Source organism: Rhinoderma darwinii, chromosome 13, assembly GCF_050947455.1.
Source record: "Rhinoderma darwinii isolate aRhiDar2 chromosome 13, aRhiDar2.hap1, whole genome shotgun sequence".
Taxonomy (NCBI): domain Eukaryota; kingdom Metazoa; phylum Chordata; class Amphibia; order Anura; family Rhinodermatidae; genus Rhinoderma; species Rhinoderma darwinii.
In genome coordinates, this window is record NC_134699.1 from 9,985,924 (window position 1) to 10,008,612 (window position 22,689).

The window sequence follows — 22,689 nt, forward strand, 5'->3', positions numbered from 1 at the left end:
GTGTGGTGCATGGGATGTGTAGTAAGAAATAATAAATGAATAGTGTGTGTGTGCAAGTGTAATACTATGAGTGAAATATAGGGGGCAGTAATGAGTAAAGTGCCTCAATAGAAATAAAATGGATAATGGGGTGCAAGTGTGTGAAACATGGAGGGATAGTGTGTACGTCATGAGGCACAACGTGTATAGCCAGGTAGAAGCCTATTTGTGACGCCTTGATAGTTCATAGAGCGGGCTACCCTGCTTGCTATGCCAAACAACAACACACCATGCTCTCCCAGCATCAAAGACCCAGCTGTGTCCAAGAGAAGCGAATATATGTAGTAATGAAAAATACCTGGGGTATTAGTAATCATTTTGGCCAAAAGGACGCAAGCTCGCAATCCACGACAAGGATCCCCAGACTTGCGAGTCCCTAACTCCTTAAATGGAACAGAACGTTCCTGATGTACAAACAGAACCGATAAAAACAAGGGGACATATATGAAAACACAGAAAAAGGCCATACTTGCAAATGGACACAGCCAGGTCAGAAAATGCTGATGAAGGAGTGAGCAGGTGCTTTAAATAATAATAGCCACTCCCACTGGTCTTGAGGGGAGTGGTGTGTGGTGCATGGGATGTGTAGTAAGAAATAATAAATGAATAGTGTGTGTGTGCAAGTGTAATACTATGAGTGAAATATAGGGGGCAGTAATGAGTAAAGTGCCTCAATAGAAATAAAATGGATAATGGGGTGCAAGTGTGTGAAACATGGAGGGATAGTGTGTACGTCATGAGGCACAACGTGTATAGCCAGGTAGAAGCCTATTTGTGACGCCTTGATAGTTCATAGAGCGGGCTACCCTGCTTGCTATGCCAAACAACAACACACCATGCTCTCCCAGCATCAAAGACCCAGCTGTGTCCAAGAGAAGCGAATATATGTAGTAATGAAAAATACCTGGGGTATTAGTAATCATTTTGGCCAAAAGGACGCAAGCTCGCAATCCACGACAAGGATCCCCAGACTTGCGAGTCCCTAACTCCTTAAATGGAACAGAACGTTCCTGATGTACAAACAGAACCGATAAAAACAAGGGGACATATATGAAAACACAGAAAAAGGCCATACTTGCAAATGGACACAGCCAGGTCAGAAAATGCTGATGAAGGAGTGAGCAGGTGCTTTAAATAATAATAGCCACTCCCACTGGTCTTGAGGGGAGTGGTGTGTGGTGCATGGGATGTGTAGTAAGAAATAATAAATGAATAGTGTGTGTGTGCAAGTGTAATACTATGAGTGAAATATAGGGGGCAGTAATGAGTAAAGTGCCTCAATAGAAATAAAATGGATAATGGGGTGCAAGTGTGTGAAACATGGAGGGATAGTGTGTACGTCATGAGGCACAACGTGTATAGCCAGGTAGAAGCCTATTTGTGACGCCTTGGCCTTTTGGCCAAAATGATTACTAATACCCCAGGTATTTTTCATTACTACATATATTCGCTTCTCTTGGACACAGCTGGGTCTTTGATGCTGGGAGAGCATGGTGTGTTGTTGTTTGGCATAGCAAGCAGGGTAGCCCGCTCTATGAACTATCAAGGCGTCACAAATAGGCTTCTACCTGGCTATACACGTTGTGCCTCATGACGTACACACTATCCCTCCATGTTTCACACACTTGCACCCCATTATCCATTTTATTTCTATTGAGGCACTTTACTCATTACTGCCCCCTATATTTCACTCATAGTATTACACTTGCACACACACACTATTCATTTATTATTTCTTACTACACATCCCATGCACCACACACCACTCCCCTCAAGACCAGTGGGAGTGGCTATTATTATTTAAAGCACCTGCTCACTCCTTCATCAGCATTTTCTGACCTGGCTGTGTCCATTTGCAAGTATGGCCTTTTTCTGTGTTTTCATATATGTCCCCTTGTTTTTATCGGTTCTGTTTGTACATCAGGAACGTTCTGTTCCATTTAAGGAGTTAGGGACTCGCAAGTCTGGGGATCCTTGTCGTGGATTGCGAGCTTGCGTCCTTTTGGCCAAAATGATTACTAATACCCCAGGTATTTTTCATTACTACATATATTCGCTTCTCTTGGACACAGCTGGGTCTTTGATGCTGGGAGAGCATGGTGTGTTGTTGTTTGGCATAGCAAGCAGGGTAGCCCGCTCTATGAACTATCAAGGCGTCACAAATAGGCTTCTACCTGGCTATACACGTTGTGCCTCATGACGTACACACTATCCCTCCATGTTTCACACACTTGCACCCCATTATCCATTTTATTTCTATTGAGGCACTTTACTCATTACTGCCCCCTATATTTCACTCATAGTATTACACTTGCACACACACACTATTCATTTATTATTTCTTACTACACATCCCATGCACCACACACCACTCCCCTCAAGACCAGTGGGAGTGGCTATTATTATTTAAAGCACCTGCTCACTCCTTCATCAGCATTTTCTGACCTGGCTGTGTCCATTTGCAAGTATGGCCTTTTTCTGTGTTTTCATATATGTCCCCTTGTTTTTATCGGTTCTGTTTGTACATCAGGAACGTTCTGTTCCATTTAAGGAGTTAGGGACTCGCAAGTCTGGGGATCCTTGTCGTGGATTGCGAGCTTGCGTCCTTTTGGCCAAAATGATTACTAATACCCCAGGTATTTTTCATTACTACATATATTCGCTTCTCTTGGACACAGCTGGGTCTTTGATGCTGGGAGAGCATGGTGTGTTGTTGTTTGGCATAGCAAGCAGGGTAGCCCGCTCTATGAACTATCAAGGCGTCACAAATAGGCTTCTACCTGGCTATACACGTTGTGCCTCATGACGTACACACTATCCCTCCATGTTTCACACACTTGCACCCCATTATCCATTTTATTTCTATTGAGGCACTTTACTCATTACTGCCCCCTATATTTCACTCATAGTATTACACTTGCACACACACACTATTCATTTATTATTTCTTACTACACATCCCATGCACCACACACCACTCCCCTCAAGACCAGTGGGAGTGGCTATTATTATTTAAAGCACCTGCTCACTCCTTCATCAGCATTTTCTGACCTGGCTGTGTCCATTTGCAAGTATGGCCTTTTTCTGTGTTTTCATATATGTCCCCTTGTTTTTATCGGTTCTGTTTGTACATCAGGAACGTTCTGTTCCATTTAAGGAGTTAGGGACTCGCAAGTCTGGGGATCCTTGTCGTGGATTGCGAGCTTGCGTCCTTTTGGCCAAAATGATTACTAATACCCCAGGTATTTTTCATTACTACATATATTCGCTTCTCTTGGACACAGCTGGGTCTTTGATGCTGGGAGAGCATGGTGTGTTGTTGTTTGGCATAGCAAGCAGGGTAGCCCGCTCTATGAACTATCAAGGCGTCACAAATAGGCTTCTACCTGGCTATACACGTTGTGCCTCATGACGTACACACTATCCCTCCATGTTTCACACACTTGCACCCCATTATCCATTTTATTTCTATTGAGGCACTTTACTCATTACTGCCCCCTATATTTCACTCATAGTATTACACTTGCACACACACACTATTCATTTATTATTTCTTACTACACATCCCATGCACCACACACCACTCCCCTCAAGACCAGTGGGAGTGGCTATTATTATTTAAAGCACCTGCTCACTCCTTCATCAGCATTTTCTGACCTGGCTGTGTCCATTTGCAAGTATGGCCTTTTTCTGTGTTTTCATATATGTCCCCTTGTTTTTATCGGTTCTGTTTGTACATCAGGAACGTTCTGTTCCATTTAAGGAGTTAGGGACTCGCAAGTCTGGGGATCCTTGTCGTGGATTGCGAGCTTGCGTCCTTTTGGCCAAAATGATTACTAATACCCCAGGTATTTTTCATTACTACATATATTCGCTTCTCTTGGACACAGCTGGGTCTTTGATGCTGGGAGAGCATGGTGTGTTGTTGTTTGGCATAGCAAGCAGGGTAGCCCGCTCTATGAACTATCAAGGCGTCACAAATAGGCTTCTACCTGGCTATACACGTTGTGCCTCATGACGTACACACTATCCCTCCATGTTTCACACACTTGCACCCCATTATCCATTTTATTTCTATTGAGGCACTTTACTCATTACTGCCCCCTATATTTCACTCATAGTATTACACTTGCACACACACACTATTCATTTATTATTTCTTACTACACATCCCATGCACCACACACCACTCCCCTCAAGACCAGTGGGAGTGGCTATTATTATTTAAAGCACCTGCTCACTCCTTCATCAGCATTTTCTGACCTGGCTGTGTCCATTTGCAAGTATGGCCTTTTTCTGTGTTTTCATATATGTCCCCTTGTTTTTATCGGTTCTGTCTCACTGTTATTTCAGCATTATATGGTGGTACTGTTGAACATTGTTATTTCAGCAGTACGTGGTGCTATTATTTGGGTACTGTATAGCACTGTTATTTCAGTATTATTTGGTGGTATTGTTTGGGCACTGGATAGCACGGTTATTTTGGAAGTACGTGGTGCTATTATATTTGCACTGTATGGTTCACTTAGAAGTATGGGAGTTTTTGAAGAACCATTATCGTCATGCTGCTACTGTTTGTAACTTATTAGTATAATGTAGTTGTAGAATTTTCATATTTTTTGTTGAAGCTTTTTTTTTAAGAGGTGGGAAGAGCACCTAACGTGGTATTCTGCCCGGGGAGGAGCACCTATAATGGTATTCTGCCCGGGGAGGAGCACGTAACATGTTATTCTGCCCGGGCAAGAGCACCTAACATGGTATTCTGCCAGGGAGGAGCACCTAACATGGTATTCTGCCCGAGGAGGAGCACCTAACATGGTATTCTGCCCGAGGAGGAGCACCTAACATGGTATTCTGCCTGAGGAGGAGCACCTAAAATTGTATTCTGCCCTGGGAGGAGCACCTAACATGGTATTCTGCCCGAGGAGGAGCACCTAACATGGTATTCTGCCCGAGGAGGAGCACCTAAGATGGTCTTCAGCCCATGGAGGAGCCCCTAACATGGTCTTCTGCCCACGGAGGAGCACCTAACATGGTCTTCTGCCCATGGAGGAGTACCTAACATGGTCTCCTGTCCATGGAGGATCACCTAACATGGTCTTCAGCCCATGGAGGAGCACCCAACATGGTCTTTTTCCCACGGAGGAGCACCTAACATGGTCTTCTGCCCACGGAGCAACCCCTAACATCGTCTTCTGCCCATGGAGGAGCACCTAACCTGGTATTCTGCTAGGGGAGGAATACCTAACATGGTCTTCTGCTCGGGGAGAAGCACCTAACATGATATACTGCCCGGGGAGGAGCTCCTAACATGGTATTCTGCCCGAGGAGGAGCACCTAACATGATATTCTGCCCAGGGGAGCAGCACATAACATGGTATTCTGCCCAAGAAGTAGCACCTAACATGGTATTCTGCCCGAGGAGGAGCACCTAACATGGTATTCTGCCCGGGGAGGAGCACCTAACATGGTATTCTGCCAGGAGAGGAGCACCTAACCTGGTATTCTGCCCTGGGTGGACACCTAACATGGTATTCAGCCCGTGCTGGAGCACCTAACATGGTATTCTGCCCGGGAGGAGCACCTAACATAGTATGCTGCATGGGGAGGAGCACATAACATAGTATTCTGCCTGGGGAGGAGCACCTAACATGGTATTCTGCATGGGGAGGAGCACATAACATGGTATTCTGCCCGGATTGGAGCAGCTAACATGGTAGTCTGCCCGGGAGGAGCACCTAAAATAGTATTCTGCATGGGGAGGGGCACATAACATAGTATTCTGCCCGGGGAGGAGCACCTAACATGGTATTCTCAATGGGGAGGAGCCCCAAACATGGTATTCTGCATGGGGAGGAGCACATAACATGGTATTCTGCATGGGGAGGAGCACATAATATGGTATTCTGCATGTGGAGGAGCACATAACATGGTATTCTGCCCGGAGTGGAGCAGCCAACATGGTATTCTCAATGGGGAGGAGCCCCAAACATGGTATTCTGCATGGGGAGGAGCACATAATATGGTATTCTGCCCGTGGAGGTGCACCTAACATGGTATTCTGCCCGGGGAGGCAGCCATTGGAGCTGCTATGGAAGATAGGGCCCTAAATTAGGTTGCTCCATCCTTCTTCTCCGTGAGTATAGGGAACCTACAAAATGCTCCCTCTCCACATGAGACATGAACCGCCACTGGTAGGGGGCCACATTTTATTATGGAGTCCACTCTCCTTTATGTCCGCCCTTGGTGATTTGGTACCTATAAAATTAACCAGTGACAACATTGAACCACTAGGGCGAACAGGTGAATATATTGTCATAGGAAACTATATACCATAGATAATAGACAGATGGTTGCTAAGGCAGCTCCTCTCTTCAGACTATCTGTGCATTGCCATGGTTGGAAAAGATTGTGATATCCAGAGGCATGAGATGTCCTGGGCTCCAGTGTAAAACCAATACCTGGTCCCTTCATGTAACCACCAATGACTAACCAACACAAGAAATACAGCCAACTATTGGCCCCCAAGGTATCGGGGCCCAGTTTCGATTGCTACCTCTGCAAGCAGTACAGCTAAACCACTGGTGATATCCAGTGCCTATTATCTCCCACTTGACCTCATACTTGGGCCTTGTATGGCCAACTTACCACTTATATGACATGTCTCTCAGTGTGTGCATATCTTTACCCATGCCCATACATTCGCTATAGTCTTGATCTCTTCTGCTAAGCACAGCCACCCCCCCCCCCCCCACTGTGTGTATACCACCTGCTCATTTCCTTGCATCTCCTACTCGTCCTGTTTTTACAAGGGATTTATCTCGTCCACCACATTGTGACCAGGTCATCCGTCCAGACATGGCCGGAGACACAGACTGTGCTCCTCCGCAGGATGGAGACTGAGAACTTGGTCCAGTACAGGATACAAGGACCTGGTTGATGTCTCAGATCAGACATAATAATAATTAGTGACCATCACAGACACTGCGGCTGCTCCACCAGTTCTTCTCCAGCAGTGTAGACTTCTCTGTGTATGGACATGACCTGCCATTTTACTGCGTTCAAGGTCTTCTGACAACAAACCTCATCATTACATGAAATGTGGCAGTCTTGTTACATTATTACAATGAAAAATCTATTTAAATGGTAGGTTACACGAAGTACAAATAAAAATTCCCTAATGTACTCTTATTATCAAGTCTCTATCTCATTATCTATCTATCTATCTATCTATCTATCTATCTATCTATCTATCTATCTATCTATCTATCTATCTATCTATCTATCTATCTATCTATCTATCTCATATCTATCTATCTATCTATCTATCTATCTATCTATCTATCTATCTATCTATCTATCTATCTATCTATCTATCTATCTATCTATCTCATATCTATCTATCTATCTATCTATCTATCTATCTATCTATCTATCTATCTATCTATCTATCTATCTATCTATCACTGCTATGTCTGAGACGCTGTAAATAAACAGTATTTTCTCATGTATATCTTTGTCTTTTGTATATTATGTATTTTTTTTTATATTATACATCAACACATTTTATATGAACACTTGAGATTTGGCACTCTACATTGTATTCTGTACAGAGGTTTCATTTACACTAGCGACATCTGCAGGTAATAAAGACAAATTACACCAGAAAAAAAATAAAATAGAATGTTATCCATAATGTAATTTAAAAAACAGCAAACATACAAAAATAGATGCCATAATAGGGAATCTCCCCCTAGGACCATTGCCATTAGGGGAAAAAATAACCCCATTATAAATTGCACAGATCACCATACGGCAGCACACGGACTGCCTATGGCTCCATAGCACCAAGCCGCAGGGTTAGGTAGACAGAGTAGACAGCCCACTAGGACACCATTGTATCCGCTCTCCGCTTTGGCTAGTAAAATGGAAAAATATAAAAAATGCAGTTCATAAGCATTGTGTTTTACCAGCTCAAGTATGACTGAGGTGGGTACCAAGGGGCCCATGACGCCTGCCAGTAATGCAATGGTTAACAAGATGTCAGGAAAGGATTACAGTTCCTATGTGAGTGTCTGAATTATTACCCCGATATGAACTATAGCAAAGTTCAAAGGTTCTAGAGACAGAATAAAAATAGCCACCAATAAACCAAAGTACACCAACTAAGCAAAATGTCATTAATAAACCCCCAGGCACTTGTTCTGTATTATAACAGGAAATTGTCTGGTGCTGTGCTCACCGCGCGGCCTGTGACAGCTGTTCACCAAGTCCTGGTCATGGGCCAAATGGCAAATTGGCAGCAAAATAATCAACAGATAAATTGTTCTATTCAGTGCAAAATAAGAGTAACTACTGTACAACCGGCTAAGGTAACCAGCGGCCGTGGACTAGGCAAGAGATATGCAAAATACATCATACAAAATAATAATAATAACCCCACAACCACCACCAAGGAAAACTATTTTTCCATCACCAGTAAAGTCCATAGGAATTTCTTCGGAGTAAAATATGAGTATGTTTTCTGGGTCTTAGTTGACCAATCCATTGTCTATTTGTGATTTGTCCTGTGTGTAATAAGAACACAGGTAATGATGCAATGATAAGCGGATGAGGGACTTTCAGGGCTCATTCAGACGAGCGTGTTCCTCGTCTGTGGGTTGTGCGTTGAAATAACTTACAGCACACGGACCCATTCATTTTAATAGGGCTATTCACACATGCGTGAGTTTTTACGCAGCGAGCGTCTGTTGCGTGAATTTCACTGCATGTCCTGTATTGGTGTGTTTTTGCGCACCTAGTCTCCCATTGAAGTCTATGGGTGCGTGAAAACCACGAACAGCACACGGACGACATCCGTGTTCTGTCAGTGTTCCACGCATCAATTAATAGAAAAGTAAAAAAAAAGAAGTGCTTGCACGGACGTGATAAACGCATGTCACACGCAAAGCACACTGATGCCAATATGCAACGGACATGAAGTGTAGGAAAAACGCTGAGTTTTTTACGCGTGCAAATTGGACACACTCGTCTGATTGTAGCCTTAGAGGGGTTGTATGAGATTAGAAAGTTGTGGTTGCTTTTTTTCTCCAGAAACAGCGCCACTCCTCTACATGGGCTGTGTCTGGTATTGCAGTTAAGCCCCATTCAAGAGAACTCCGTCCATGGACAAAAGTGACACTATTTCTTGGGGGGTGGGGGGTGGGGGGAAGCAGCCATGAGCATTTAGACCCTACAGGTTTTTTGCTGATCTTAGTGGCATTAGGCCGTGAAAATGAATATTAACATTTACACTAAAATGTTTAATTTTTTCATTTCCACAAGGGATAAAGGAGAAAAAGCACCCCAACATTTGTAAAGCAATTTCTCCCGAGTACGGCAATATCCCACATGTGGTCATAAACTGCTGTTTGGACACACGGCGGGGCTCAGAAAGGCAGGAGCGCTATTTGGCATGCAGATTTTGCTGATTTGATTTTTGAGCGCCACGTCGCATTTGCAAAACCCTGAGGTACAAGAGTACAGTGGAAGCCCCCAAGAAGTGACCCCATTTTCGAAACTACACCCCTCTAGGCATTTATCACTTGCCTGGACAAATGACAGGGCTCAGAAGTGAAGAGCACCATGCCCAATTGAGGCCTATTTTTGTGATTTTCACAGCATTGGCCCAGGGCTCCGAGGTCAAATAGTAAAACAAACCCCCAAGTAGTGACCCCTATCTTGGAAACTACACCCCATAGGGCATATTAAGGGGTGTAGTGAGCATTTTGACCTGATGTGTTTTTTTTTAAATTAGAAATGAATGCACAGGGGATGGTGCAAAGTAAAAATTACAATTTTCCACTGATATGACAATTTAGTGTACAATATGTTGTGCCCAGTTTGTGCCACTGAAGACAAATACTTCATAAAATGTTAAGCGGGTTTTCCCGGGTATGGCGATGCCATATATGTGGGCGCAAACTGCTGTCTTGGCACACTGTAGGGCTCAGAAACGAGGGAGCGCCATTTTGCTTTTGGAGTGCAGATTTTGCTTGGTAGTTTTTCTGTTTGGGGTTTTGCTGGTATTTCAGTTTATAATGTGGGGGTACATGTAATCTGTGCGGGGTACATCAGGGCATAATAAGAGGGTATAATAATGCGGTAAATAAATAATATTTCATAGATGTGTGGCCGGTGTTGCACTGATAAATGGCGCCCGATCTTATCCGCTTTTGGAACACTCTGCACATTTTGCATCGCCATATTCTGAGAGGCAGAACGTTTTTATTTTTTCACCACCGTAGCCGTGTGAGGGCTTATTTGTTGCGGGACAATCTGTAGTTTTCATTGGTACCATTTTGGGTACATGTGATTTTTTTGATCACTTTTTCTTCCATTTTTTGGCAAGTAAGGTAACCAAAAACAAACCCTTCTGACAAAGTTTTTTTACAGTGTTCACCGTGTGCTATAAATTAAATTTTACTTTATTCTGCGGGTCGATACATTTATGGCGATATCGTATGTATATAGTTTTTTATATGTTTTACAGCGTTTGCACAATAAAATCACTTTTTTTTTTTAAATAATTTCTTTTCTGTGTCACCATATTCTGAGACCCATAACTTTTTTAGTTTTCATGAAAAAAAGCTGTGTAAGGGCTTGTTTTTTGCGGGACGGGTTGTAGTTTTTATCGGTGCTGTTTTAGGTAAATGCGATTTTTTGATCACCTTTTATTCCATGTTTTGGGAGGGGTGGTGACTAAAAAAATAGCGATTCTGACATAGTTTTTTATTAATTTTTTTTGCGGTGTTCACCATGTGTGAAAAATAACATTACAGTTTTACAGTTCGAGTCGTAGCGGACGCGACGATACCAAATATATGTACTTTTTTTTAACGCTTTCATTTTTTTCCTATAATAAAAGACTTATTATAGGAAAAAAGGCAGTGTTTGGTTTTTTTTAACTTGAAGCTTTTATTTTTACACTTTTATTCAACATTTTTATTCATTTTTTGTTTTGTCCCACTAGGGGACTTGAGGGCCTGCACTTCTGATCTTTACTCTAATACATTGCACTTCCCACATAGTGCAATGCATTAGAGCTGTCAGTTATTCACTGACAGCAAGCCTAATAGGCCCCGTTAAAAACCACTAAGATGCCGCGATCGCTTTTGATCGTGGCATCTAAGGGGTTAATGGCAGGGATCGGAGCTAGCTCTGTTCCCTGCCATTACAGCGCGGTGTGAGCTATAACATACAGCTGACACCAGCAGCTGATGTCGTAGGCTCAGCTTTTGAGCATGCGCCATCTTGTTTCTGGGGACGGAAGCCTTTTAGACCCCGCCTCCGAGCGGGACCTAACAGGCTTCCGTACTTAGCAGACAGGAGACCATTGTAAGGCCTCTGGTATGCCGGAGCAGTTATCGGAACCTCGCGATTACATTGCTGGGTTCCGATCTGCTGGTAAAACCACATAGATGCAGCGCTCGCTTTTGAGCGCTGCATTTTAGGGGTTAATCGGCCGGATCGGAGACTGGCTCCGGTCCCGGCCAAGCAGCAGGGTTTCAGCTACAATATAAAGCTGACACCTGCTGGCGATGGTGCGGGCTAAGCTTCTGAGCCCGCACCATCATCATCGCGTACTATTACGTTGCTTTGCCTTAAGACCTTGGCGACAGCAACATTAGGGTATGTTCACACGGCCAAATTTCAGACATATACGAGGCGTATTATGCCTCGTTTTACGTCTGAAAATACGGCTCCAATACGTCGGCAAACATCTGCCCATTCATTTGAATGGGTTTGCCGACGTACTGTGCAGACGACCTGTTATTTACGCATCGTCGTTTGACAGCTGTCAAACGACGACGCGTAAAAATACAGCCTCGTCAAAAGAAGTGCAGGACACTTCTTTGGACGTTTTTGGAGCTGTTTTCTCATAGACTCCAATGAAAACAGCTCCAAAAACGGACGTAAAAAACGGTGCGAAAACGGCGCGAAAAACGCGGCGAAAAATGCGAGTTGGTAAAAAAACGTCTGAAAAGCAGGGTCTGTTTTCCCTTGAAAACAGCTCTGGATTTTCAGACGTTTTTGTTGACTACGTGTGAACATACCCTCATAGTACGTGACATGTCGCCAAGGGGTTAGTAAGATCGAAGAGGTTATTTGTGAGAGAATAAGAAATAGACCCCAGCTCTAGGTGATTGGCTCCAAATTGGGCTTCTGCTGGACTTTTGGGGTCCGGTATTATGTCAGAGCCTGAGACCACCAGAGGGTAGTCTGGAGGGCCTGTGTGATTCCGTTTGGATTGCATCTGCCTGATTTTATTGTTTTCCCTGGAGATGAGCGGCAGCAAGGAGTTTGTCGACCATTAATCTCCACCTCCGTCAATGGTATTGTAATGATGGGGGTAGGGAAACGGACAAGTGAGCCCTAATCTACCCGCCACTCTGTCCCTGCCTACTTGCAACGACCCGCCCTAGGCGACGGGGTACAACTGGGCGGCGGTCCCTACGCTCAGTAAGTGCACGAGACAAACAGACAAGGGTACACAAAGCTAAGGGAAATGGGGCAGTTGCCCACGGCAACACCGTGAGCAACAAGAGTTGTGAACGAGCCGAGTCAAACCTGGCGTGAACGAAGTACCAAACGCAGAGCAGGAGAGTAGTCAGTAAGCCAGGGTCAGTATGGAGCAGGATCAAATAGTAGAAGCTGTAGCTGGGCCAGGAAACCACACGAGAAGAATCACAAGCAAAGGAGGAACAGGAAAGGCAGGTATAAATAGACAGAGGGTGGGAGCTAGCTCCGTCTGGCCAGGCTGCGATAGGCTCTCCCGCTCCTAAGCCTGCCATCCTGAGTGGTGGAAGATGGAGTCAGTCTCAGAGACATAGACTCAGGTGCAGACTGATTACCTATGGGCGTATACACAGAAGTTGTGCCTGGCAGATCCTTTACAGTACCCCCCCCCCTTTTATGAGGGGCCACCGGACCCTTTCTAAGTGGACCTGGTTTATTGGGGAAACAAAGGTGGAACTTCCTGACCAATACCCCAGCGTGAACATCCCGGGCAGGTACCCAAGTCCTCTCCTCAGGCCCGTATCCTCTCCAATGGACCAGGTACTGGAGGGAGCCTTGGACCATCTTGCTGTCCACAATCTTGGCCACCTCGAATTCCACCCCCCAGGGGTGAGAACGGGAACAGGAGGTTTCCTCGAGGAAGCCAAGGACGGGGAGCAGCGTTTAAGGAGGGAGGCATGAAACACGTCGTGTATTCGAAAAGATGGGGGCAACTCTAGTCGGAAGGAGACAGGATTGAGGACTTCAATGACCTTATACGGCCCAATAAAAAGGGGAGCAAACTTCTTGGACGGGACCTTAAGGCGCAAGTTCCTAGACGATAACCACACCAGATCCCCGACCATAAACAAGGGGTTAGCAGAACGTCTTCTATCAGCCTGAGTTTTTTGTACGCTCTGGGACGCCTCTAGGTTCTTCTGAACCTGGGCCCAGACTGTGCACAGTTCCCGATGAACGACCTCTACTTCGGGATTGTTGGAACTACCAGATGAAACGGAGGAGAACCGTGGATTAAACCCAAAATTACAGAAAAAGGGGGAGACCCCTGACGAGTTACTGACCCGGTTATTAAGGGAAAATTCGGCGAGGGGAATGAATGAGACCCAATCATATTGACAGTCAGAGATAAAACACCTTAAAAATTGTTCTAGAGATTGATTAGTCCTCTCAGTTTGGCCATTAGTTTCAGGATGGAAGGCAGAGGAGAAGGACAGATCAATCTCTAACTTTTTACAGAAGGCTCTCCAAAACAATGAAACAAATTGTACCCCTCTGTCAGAAACAATATTGACAGGGACCCCATGGAGACGCAGGATGTGTTTGACAAACAAGGAGGCTAACGTCTTGGCATTGGGTAGTTTCTTGAGGGGCACAAAGTGGCACATTTTACTGAAGCGGTCTACTACAACCCACACCACCGACTTGCCTTGAGATGGAGGCAAATCGGTGATAAAATCCATGGAGATATGGGTCCAAGGTCTCTGGGGAATGGGCAAAGAACATAGTAAGCCCGCAGGTCGGGACCTGGGAGTCTTGGACCTAGCACAAACCTCACAAGCGGCGACGTAGGCCTTAACGTCTTTAGGTAACCCAGGCCACCAATAGTTTCTGCCAATGAGGTGTTTGGTACCCAGGACGCCTGGATGACCAGATAGTGCGGAGTCATGATTTTCTCTAAGTACCCTTAGCCGGAATTGCAGGGGAACAAACAGCTTGTCCTCAGGAAGTTTCCCGGGAGCTGAACCTTGATCAGCCGCAATTTCAGAGACTAAATCAGAATCAATAGAAGAAATGATTATACCAGGAGGCAAAATACAAGCAGGATCTTCCTCCGAAGGAGGGCTGGCCATGAAGCTACGCGACAGTGCATCGGCCTTAATATTTTTAGACCCAGCCCTATAGGTAACCAAAAAGTTTAATCTGGTAAAAAATAGCGCCCATCGAGCTTGTCTCGGGTTTAGCCTCCGGGCGGATTCTAGGAAAACCAGATTCTTGTGGTCGGTAAGGACCGTTACCTGGTGCCTAGCCCCCTCCAGGAAGTGGCGCCACTCTTCAAATGCCCATTTAATGGCTAAGAGTTCGCGGTTGCCAATATCATAGTTGCTCTCAGGGGGCGAAAACTTCCTGGAGAAGTAGGCACAGGGACGGAGATGGGTGAGGGACCTGGTACCCTGGGACAAGACAGCCCCCACTCCCACCTCGGATGCGTCAACTTCCACGATAAATGGCTCCTTTTGGTTGGGCTGAACCAGCACCTGGGCCGAGATAAAGCACTTCTTAAGGACCTCAAAAGCCTGGACAGCCTCAGGAGGCCAGTGGAGGAGATCAGCACCTTTGCGAGTGAGGTCCGTAAGAGGCTTAGCGATGACCGAGAAGTTAGCAATAAATCTCCTGTAATAATTAGCGAACCCCAAGAAACACTGTAACGCCTTCAGGGAGGCAGGTTGGACCCATTCCGCCACAGCCTGGACCTTGGCGGGGTCCATGCGGAATTCATGAGGAGTGAGGATTTGACCCAAAAATGGTATCTCCTGTACCCCAAACACACATTTTTCGGTTTTCGCAAACAGTTTGTTTTCCCGAAGGACCTGGAGCACCTTCCTGACATGCTCAATGTGGGAGGACAAGTCCTTGGAAAACACCAGTATGTCATCAAGGTACACTACAAGAAATACCCCCAGGTAATCTCTTAAAATCTCATTTATGAAATTCTGGAAGACCGCAGGAGCATTACACAACCCAAAGGGCATGACGAGGTATTCGAAATGACCTTCGGACTCTTTGATGCGGATAAGGTTATACGACCCCCGTAGATCAAACTTAGAGAACCATTGGGCCCCCTGAACCTGATTAAAGAGATCAGGAATCAAAGGAAGGGGATACTGGTTCCTTACAGTGACCTTATTCAAGTTACGGTAGTCAATGCATGGCCTAAGACCACCATCCTTCTTCCCTACGAAGAAGAAGCCAGCACCTACCGGAGAAGTAGAGGGGCGAATGTAACCCTTGGCCAGGCATTCCTGGATATACTCTCTCATGGCTTCACGTTCGGGACAAGAAAGATTAAATATCCTACCCTTAGGGAGCTTAGCTCCTGGTACCAATTCGATAGCGCAATCGTATTCTCTATGAGGAGGTAACACTTCGGAGGCCTCCTTAGAGAAAACATCGGCGAAGTCCTGAACAAACTCAGGTAGCGTGTTCACCTCCTCAGGGGGAGAAATAGAATTAACAGAAAAACATGACGTCAAGCATTCATTACCCCATTTGGTAAGCTCCCCAGTATTCCAGTCAAACATGGGATTATGCAACTGCAACCAGGGAAGGCCTAAAACTAAATCGGACGATAATCCCTGCATCACCAGTACAGAGCACTGCTCCAAATGCATGGAACCAACAAGGAGTTCAAAAACAGGGGTATGCTGTGTAAAATAACCATTAGCAAGAGGAGTGGAGTCGATACCCACTACAGGGACAGGTTTAGGCAAATCAATCAAAGGCATAGCTAGAGACATAGCAAATTCCACAGACATGATATTAGCAGAAGACCCTGAATCCACGAAGGTACTGCCGGTAGCAGACCTACCACCAAAAGAGACCTAAAAGGGAAGCAAGATTTTATTACGTTTCATATTTACGGGAAATACCTGTGCGCCCAAGTGACCTCCCCGATGATCACTTAGGCGCAGAAGTTTTCCGGCTGCTTATTCTTGCGCCTAGGACAGGTGTTCACTTGATGCTTGTCATCCCCACAATAGAAGCAGAGACCATTCTTCCTGCGGAACTCTCTACATTGTCGGGGGGACACGGAGGCCCCGAGTTGCATAGGAACCTCCGAGTCTTCCGTGGAAGAGCGAAGCAACGGGACCTCGGGAGGCATCATGGGGGAGTCAGAGGGGAAAACACAAAAACTTTCAAGTTGTCGTTCCCTGAGACGTCGGTCAAGTCGTACCCTAAAGCCATAACCTGGTCAAGGGAGTCAGAAGAGGGATAGCTAACTAGCAGGTCTTTCAGGGCGTTCGACAGACCCAACCTAAACTGGCACCTTAAGGCAGGGTCATTCCACCGGGAAGCTACGCACCACTTCCTAAAGTCAGCACAATACTTCTCAACAGGTCTCTTACCCTGACGTGGGGTCACCAGCTGACTCTCGGCAAAGGCAGTCCTGTCAGTCTCGTCATAAATGAGTCCGAGAGCAGAAAAGAAACGATCAACGGAGGAAACTTCAGGGGCGTCAGGAGCCAAGGAGAAGGCCCACTCTTGGGGCCCTTCCTGGAGCCGGGACATAATTATACCCACCCACTGGCTCTCCGAACCTGAGGAGTGAGGCTTTAAGCGGAAGTAGAGCCTACAACTCTCCCGAAAGGAGAGAAAAGTCCTCCGGTCCCCTGAGAACCGGTCAGGCAACTTGAGGTGGGGTTCAAGAGGTGAGGTGAGGGGCACTACCATGGTAGCGTCAGGCTGGTTGACCCTCTGAGCCAGGGCCTGGACCTGCAGGGAGAGACCCTGCATTTGCTGGGCCAGGGTCTCAAGGGGGTCCATAGTAGTGTCAGGGACCAGGGTAGACTAGGTATTAGGCTCGTGATTATGTAATGATGGGGGTAGGGAAACGGACAAGTGAGCCCTAATCTACCCGCCACTCTGTCCCTGCCTACTTGCAACGACCCGCCCTAGGCGACGGGGTACAACTGGGCGGCGGTCCCTACGCTCAGTAAGTGCACGAGGCAAACAGACAAGGGTACACAAAGCTAAAGGAAATGGGGCAGTTGCCCACGGCAACACCGTGAGCAACAAGAGTGGTGAACGAGTCAAACCAGGAGTGAACGAAGTACCAAACGCAGAGCAGGAAAGTAGTCAGTAAGCCAGGGTCAGTATGGAGCAGGATCAAATAGATAGAAGCTGCAGCAGGGCCAGGAAACCACACGAGAAGAATCACAAGCAAAGGAGGAACAGGAAAGGCAGGTATAAATAGACAGAGGGTGGGAGCTAGCTCCGTCTGGCCAGGCTGCGATAGGCTCTCCCGCTCCTAAGCCTGCCATCCTGAGTGGTGGAAGATGGAATCAGTCTTAGAGACATAGACTCAGGTGCAGACTGATTACCTATGGGCGTATACACAGAAGTTGTGCCTGGCAGATCCTTTACAGGTATGGCCGCAGTTATCCATAGTCCATGGCCGACTTTATAATAAATGGACCGGACAATTCTCTATAGATACTTTTGACTGTCAGAAATGAATGGATTACTAAAGGCGCCCATAGGCAGACAGCTATTCCTCCCGACTCAACCATCAACACGCATGCCTGGCAATTTTAACGAGTTTATTTAAATGGAAACGGAGGAATAAGGGTCCTCTTACACGGCCTGACGTGGGGAGTCTAAAGAAGCGGCAATCAACGAGACAGCTTTCACAAGGAGCTATGGACGGGGATGAGCGCTCGTTACTCCGATCGCTCGTTCCCGTACATTTCTATAATTTCAGCAGGGTGTCTGTTTACACAGGGTGATGTCCTGCCGACAACGATAATATTTTCGGCTGCATAAACAATACGTTCATCGGCTGATCGTTGCCCAGTTTACAGAGGGCAATGATCGGGAAGGAGCGTTCTATGAACGCTCGTTTGCCCGATAACTGGCCCGTGTAAAGACCTCTGCCAGGCCCTTCTAGCAGTGGTTTATCTCCCGCAGGAACAAAGGATCGGGTATGTTGAATTCCAACATGTCCAATTCTTCTCGGCCCCCCCCCCCCCCCGACATCTGCTGTAGGAGGGGAGTTGAGCAAATTCTAGCATACATTTTTTCTTATGTGTATGGGCATATTTACAGTCCATTGACAATTTTTCAAGTAAATACTCAGGCCCTTAAAGGGACAGCACTTTGTTAGCAGAAAGTACCGATATGACCCCATTTGATCCCAGGGAAGTTCATCAGCTCAGCACAGAAGTCACTTCTATTCTACTTCACTTAATATAAATTGCTGTACAAAAACACCAAGCAATAGTTGACATTTCCTTTCTTCTCTTCAAACACATGTTGGATGTTGGACTGCTAAATCAAACAATTACACTTCCGCATTAACAGAATGATTATTTAAAGAGTGGAATCGCTAATGCATGGGAACTGCACACGTTCAACAGGCAAAGGGGTGCAGAGCATTACCTCATCCCTGCAGTTATCAGTGGACAAATAGACGCATGTAGCATATTATATACTTACACCAGATACACGCACACATAATGTAATATATACAGATATAATAAATGTTGCATTTTTCAGTCAACTGAAAAAATAATAACAATTTTTGTTACTATTCTTTTCCAGGAATGCTAAATGTAGAAAATAGGCAATTTGTTTTTCCAGCAATTCCTCTCTAAGGCTATGCTCACACGGAGTATTTTGGGGGAGGAATATCTGCCTCAAAATTCCGTTTGGAACTTTGAGGCAGATATTCCTCTCCCTGCACGCCGATTTTCGCGGCGATTATCGCGCCGTTTTTCGCCCGCGGCCATTGAGCGCCGCGGGCATAAAACAGCGAGAAGTACGCTTTCTCCTGCCTCCCATTGAAGTCAATGGGAGGTCAGAGGCGGAAGCGCCCGAAGATAGGGCATGTCGCTTCTTTTTCCCGCGAGGCAGTTTTACTGCTCGAGGGAAAAAGACGCCGACGCCTCCCATTGAAATCAATGGGAGGCGTTCTCGGGCCGTTTCTGCCGAGTTTTGCGACGCGGTTTCCGCGTCAAAAAACTCGGCAAAATACCCCGTGTGAACATAGCCTTAGAGGGGACCTCCACCGTTTAGATGCATGAAGGGGCTGTGGTGCTCAAGCAAGTGCTGCTTCCCCCTTCATTGTATACTCCAGCACAGCACCGTACACCCGTGGCTGTATCCGATACTGCAACTCAATCCCATTAAAGGGGTTATGCCACCAACTTCTCAGGATAAGTGATAAGTGTTTGATTGCTAGATCAAGAGAACAGAGGTCCCGTGTCCCCTGAATGAACGGAGTGGCGGTTGCGCATGCACGCTGCCGGTCCATTTATTTTCTGCGGGATATAGGGCCTGAGCTAACGTAAGCTTCAGTACCAGGCACAGCCACAGCCAAATGTACAGCACTGTACCTGGTTAAACAATGAAGGGGACATAGCACTCTAGTGAGTGAGGTGGTCTCTTCATGCAGCTGATCAGCAAGCATGCCAAGAGTTGGACCCCCACTAAGCCATCAATATTACAGTGGCGGAAAACCTCTCTAATCTCTTCCTCTCCTTTGATTCTATCCTGTCTCGTATTGTAATCAAAACTGTGATATATCTAAAGAATTATTTTATATATGTCTGCGGAGAGCATACATTTTTCCCCTCCTTCTCTTTGTCTGCAAGGCAACTGACTGCAGTAGGAACCCTTCCCTACTGTCATATCTGCAATGGAAAACCAGGCATTTTTTAGCCTTATCCATTTAGTAAAGTTCAATCCCCCAGTTTAAGCTGTCATCTAAAGGCCTCGTTGACACAGGGTTTTTATAAAACATAGCGCATAGCAACCCCAGTTAATGTATGACTCAGAATATGAAGGCTGACCTCTGATTGGTTGCTATAGTTTTTTTCTGATTGGTTGCTATCGTTTTGATACATGAGCGTGTTCTTGGAGAGTGATAGGACGACTCATGAAGTTAAACTTCACAGAATTCATTGAGTAATATTTTTGGCAGGTCAAGGCGAGTCTGCTAGTGCTGATGACCTGAGGACCCAATAAGGTAAGTGAAGCACAAATCCGTTCTTCGTAGTCCTATATACTAAAGTAAGGTCTTTTTGGAAATATCGGCATTTCGAAAGAGAGCATTTATTCTCATAGAGTTTATGGTAATGAAACATTTTAGTCTTTCCTGGCATTAACCCCAGAGTCATTAGTCTGTTGTGTTAAGTGTCTCAGACCTCAATTATGTCCTGATTGTTTCAACACATTAACTTAATGAGTTTATCACCAGTCCAGCCCCAGCTATATCCAGTCTGTCGGAGTCACTCCCAGGGGGGTTTGACTGTCCTGAGAAATCCAGGTCACAGGGACAGGACTTCCCTGTCTGGGGTCTCCATTCCTATTTCATCATGTAGCAGTCATCATAAGTGCTAGCCTGTCTGCCACCACGTCCGAAATTCACCCAATATCCTCTATATCAAAAAGGTTATTTGTACATAGAGCCAACTAGTATCCCCGTATAATTACAGCATTTGGATGATTTTTTTACAGAAATAAATGCCTTTTCATGGTCCAGATTGGAGCTCCAAGAAAGGGCTTTGATTTATTTCACCACATATCCGCAGTCGGCCATAGACATTACATTTTTGGGCAGAATCTGCCTACTGTTTATTTACCCCAATATCTGCTAATCAGATAAACAAGTAGCCAAAATGTTGGATTTTTTACCTGTTCGATACTTTGTTTCCCCTAGAGATTAGTAGTGTATTTATGGCAGCCCATTATCCATTTTGACCTGTGCATGTAAATAGAGATGAGAGGGTTGACGGCTGCCAACTGAAGTAGTAAAGTGGTTCAAATAAGATTGACATCACACTGGTACATTAAGTAGTTGTCATTATTTAGCCCTTTAGACCAGCGGTCCCCAACCGTTTTTAAACCAAGGACCAGTTTCATGCAAGACAATTTTTCTATGGATCGGTGGGGTGGGGTTTCGGGTCAGAACATGTTGAGTAAATACTGCGGATTTTCCGCAACAAAATTTGTTACAGAAAATCCACAGCATAACACAGTAGCAGCAAAGTGGATACAAATCTCATCCACACGCTGCGCAAAAAAACGCTCAGATATTGATATGCGGTGCATAGTTTTTTACGCAGCATGTCAATTGTATTTGTGTAAACCATTGGTCGCGGGCTTTCCCCATTGAATTCAATGAGGAGGTAGAACCCACAAGAAATAGCAGTAGTTGCGTTTATTGCGGCGTAATCGCAGCGATTCCGCCGCGCAAGACGAAACTCAGAAAAAAAAAATCTTTTATTTAGTCAGAAGTCTGTTTCTTCCTCCAGGCCGGCCTCCTGGGGTGACGACTCATCCCTTGTAACTGCTGCAGTCAATCACAGGCTGTAGCGGTGGTCATGTGAGACGAAACGTCATCCCAGAAGGCCGGCCTGGATGACGTCAGAGGACGGGCCTCTTGGAATGACGCTTCATCCCATGTGACCTCCGCTGCAGCCAATCACAGGCTGCAACAATCTTCTGGGATAAAACCTCATCCCAGGAGGCCGGGCTACTAGCAGGCTGGCTGAATGCTCAGCAGTTTTCTGCGGCGGACATTCCGGGTGAAAAACGACACCACAATTTGGTGCGGTTTTTCACCCTGAATTCCCTGCTGCCACTGGGGCGGATACCAGATACCGCGGCCCGGTACCAAATGATCCACGGCCCGGTATTGGTCCGCATTGTTGGGGATCGCTGCTTTAGACCATACCTGACAATAGTCCACTTTTTTTTGCGAGACTGTCCTGCAAAGCATGCAATAAAAGGGGTGGAGTCATGCAAATTTGCATTAAAAGGGGCGATTCTGGTAGTTTTTGGTCTTACCTGGGCGGAATGGGGAATGACTTACAAATGTCTCACGATAGGGATTTGAATGTTGGGGATGTTAGACCATTGCCCAAGGTAAATGTGATTGATATTCAGACTGTATCATCTGCACCAACCATAGTAGAGAATGTAAAGTATGAATTGTAAAAAAGGGTGCATTTATTATAACCTCTTTAATAAACGTTATTAACACATTCCCAGGGACGTTCGCTAACTTTTATATGGTGTTCGGACCTCCACCAATCAGATATTGATGACATATTCTACAAATGTGACATCAATGTCTCTGGTGGGTTAACCCCTTTAATACCTGCAATGTCCATGGTGAGTTTCAGACCAAGATCATTATTTCTATGGGAGAACATCTTGGACATGGCACTCCTCCATATGTCTCTGTATGAAATTGGAGGTATACGGAGGTACAATATGGGTCCATACACTTGTATGGATACTGTATTATGGCTTCGTACAATTCGGTAGATGTACAGAGCCATAATACCCCCCTGTACATGGGGCCTGGCA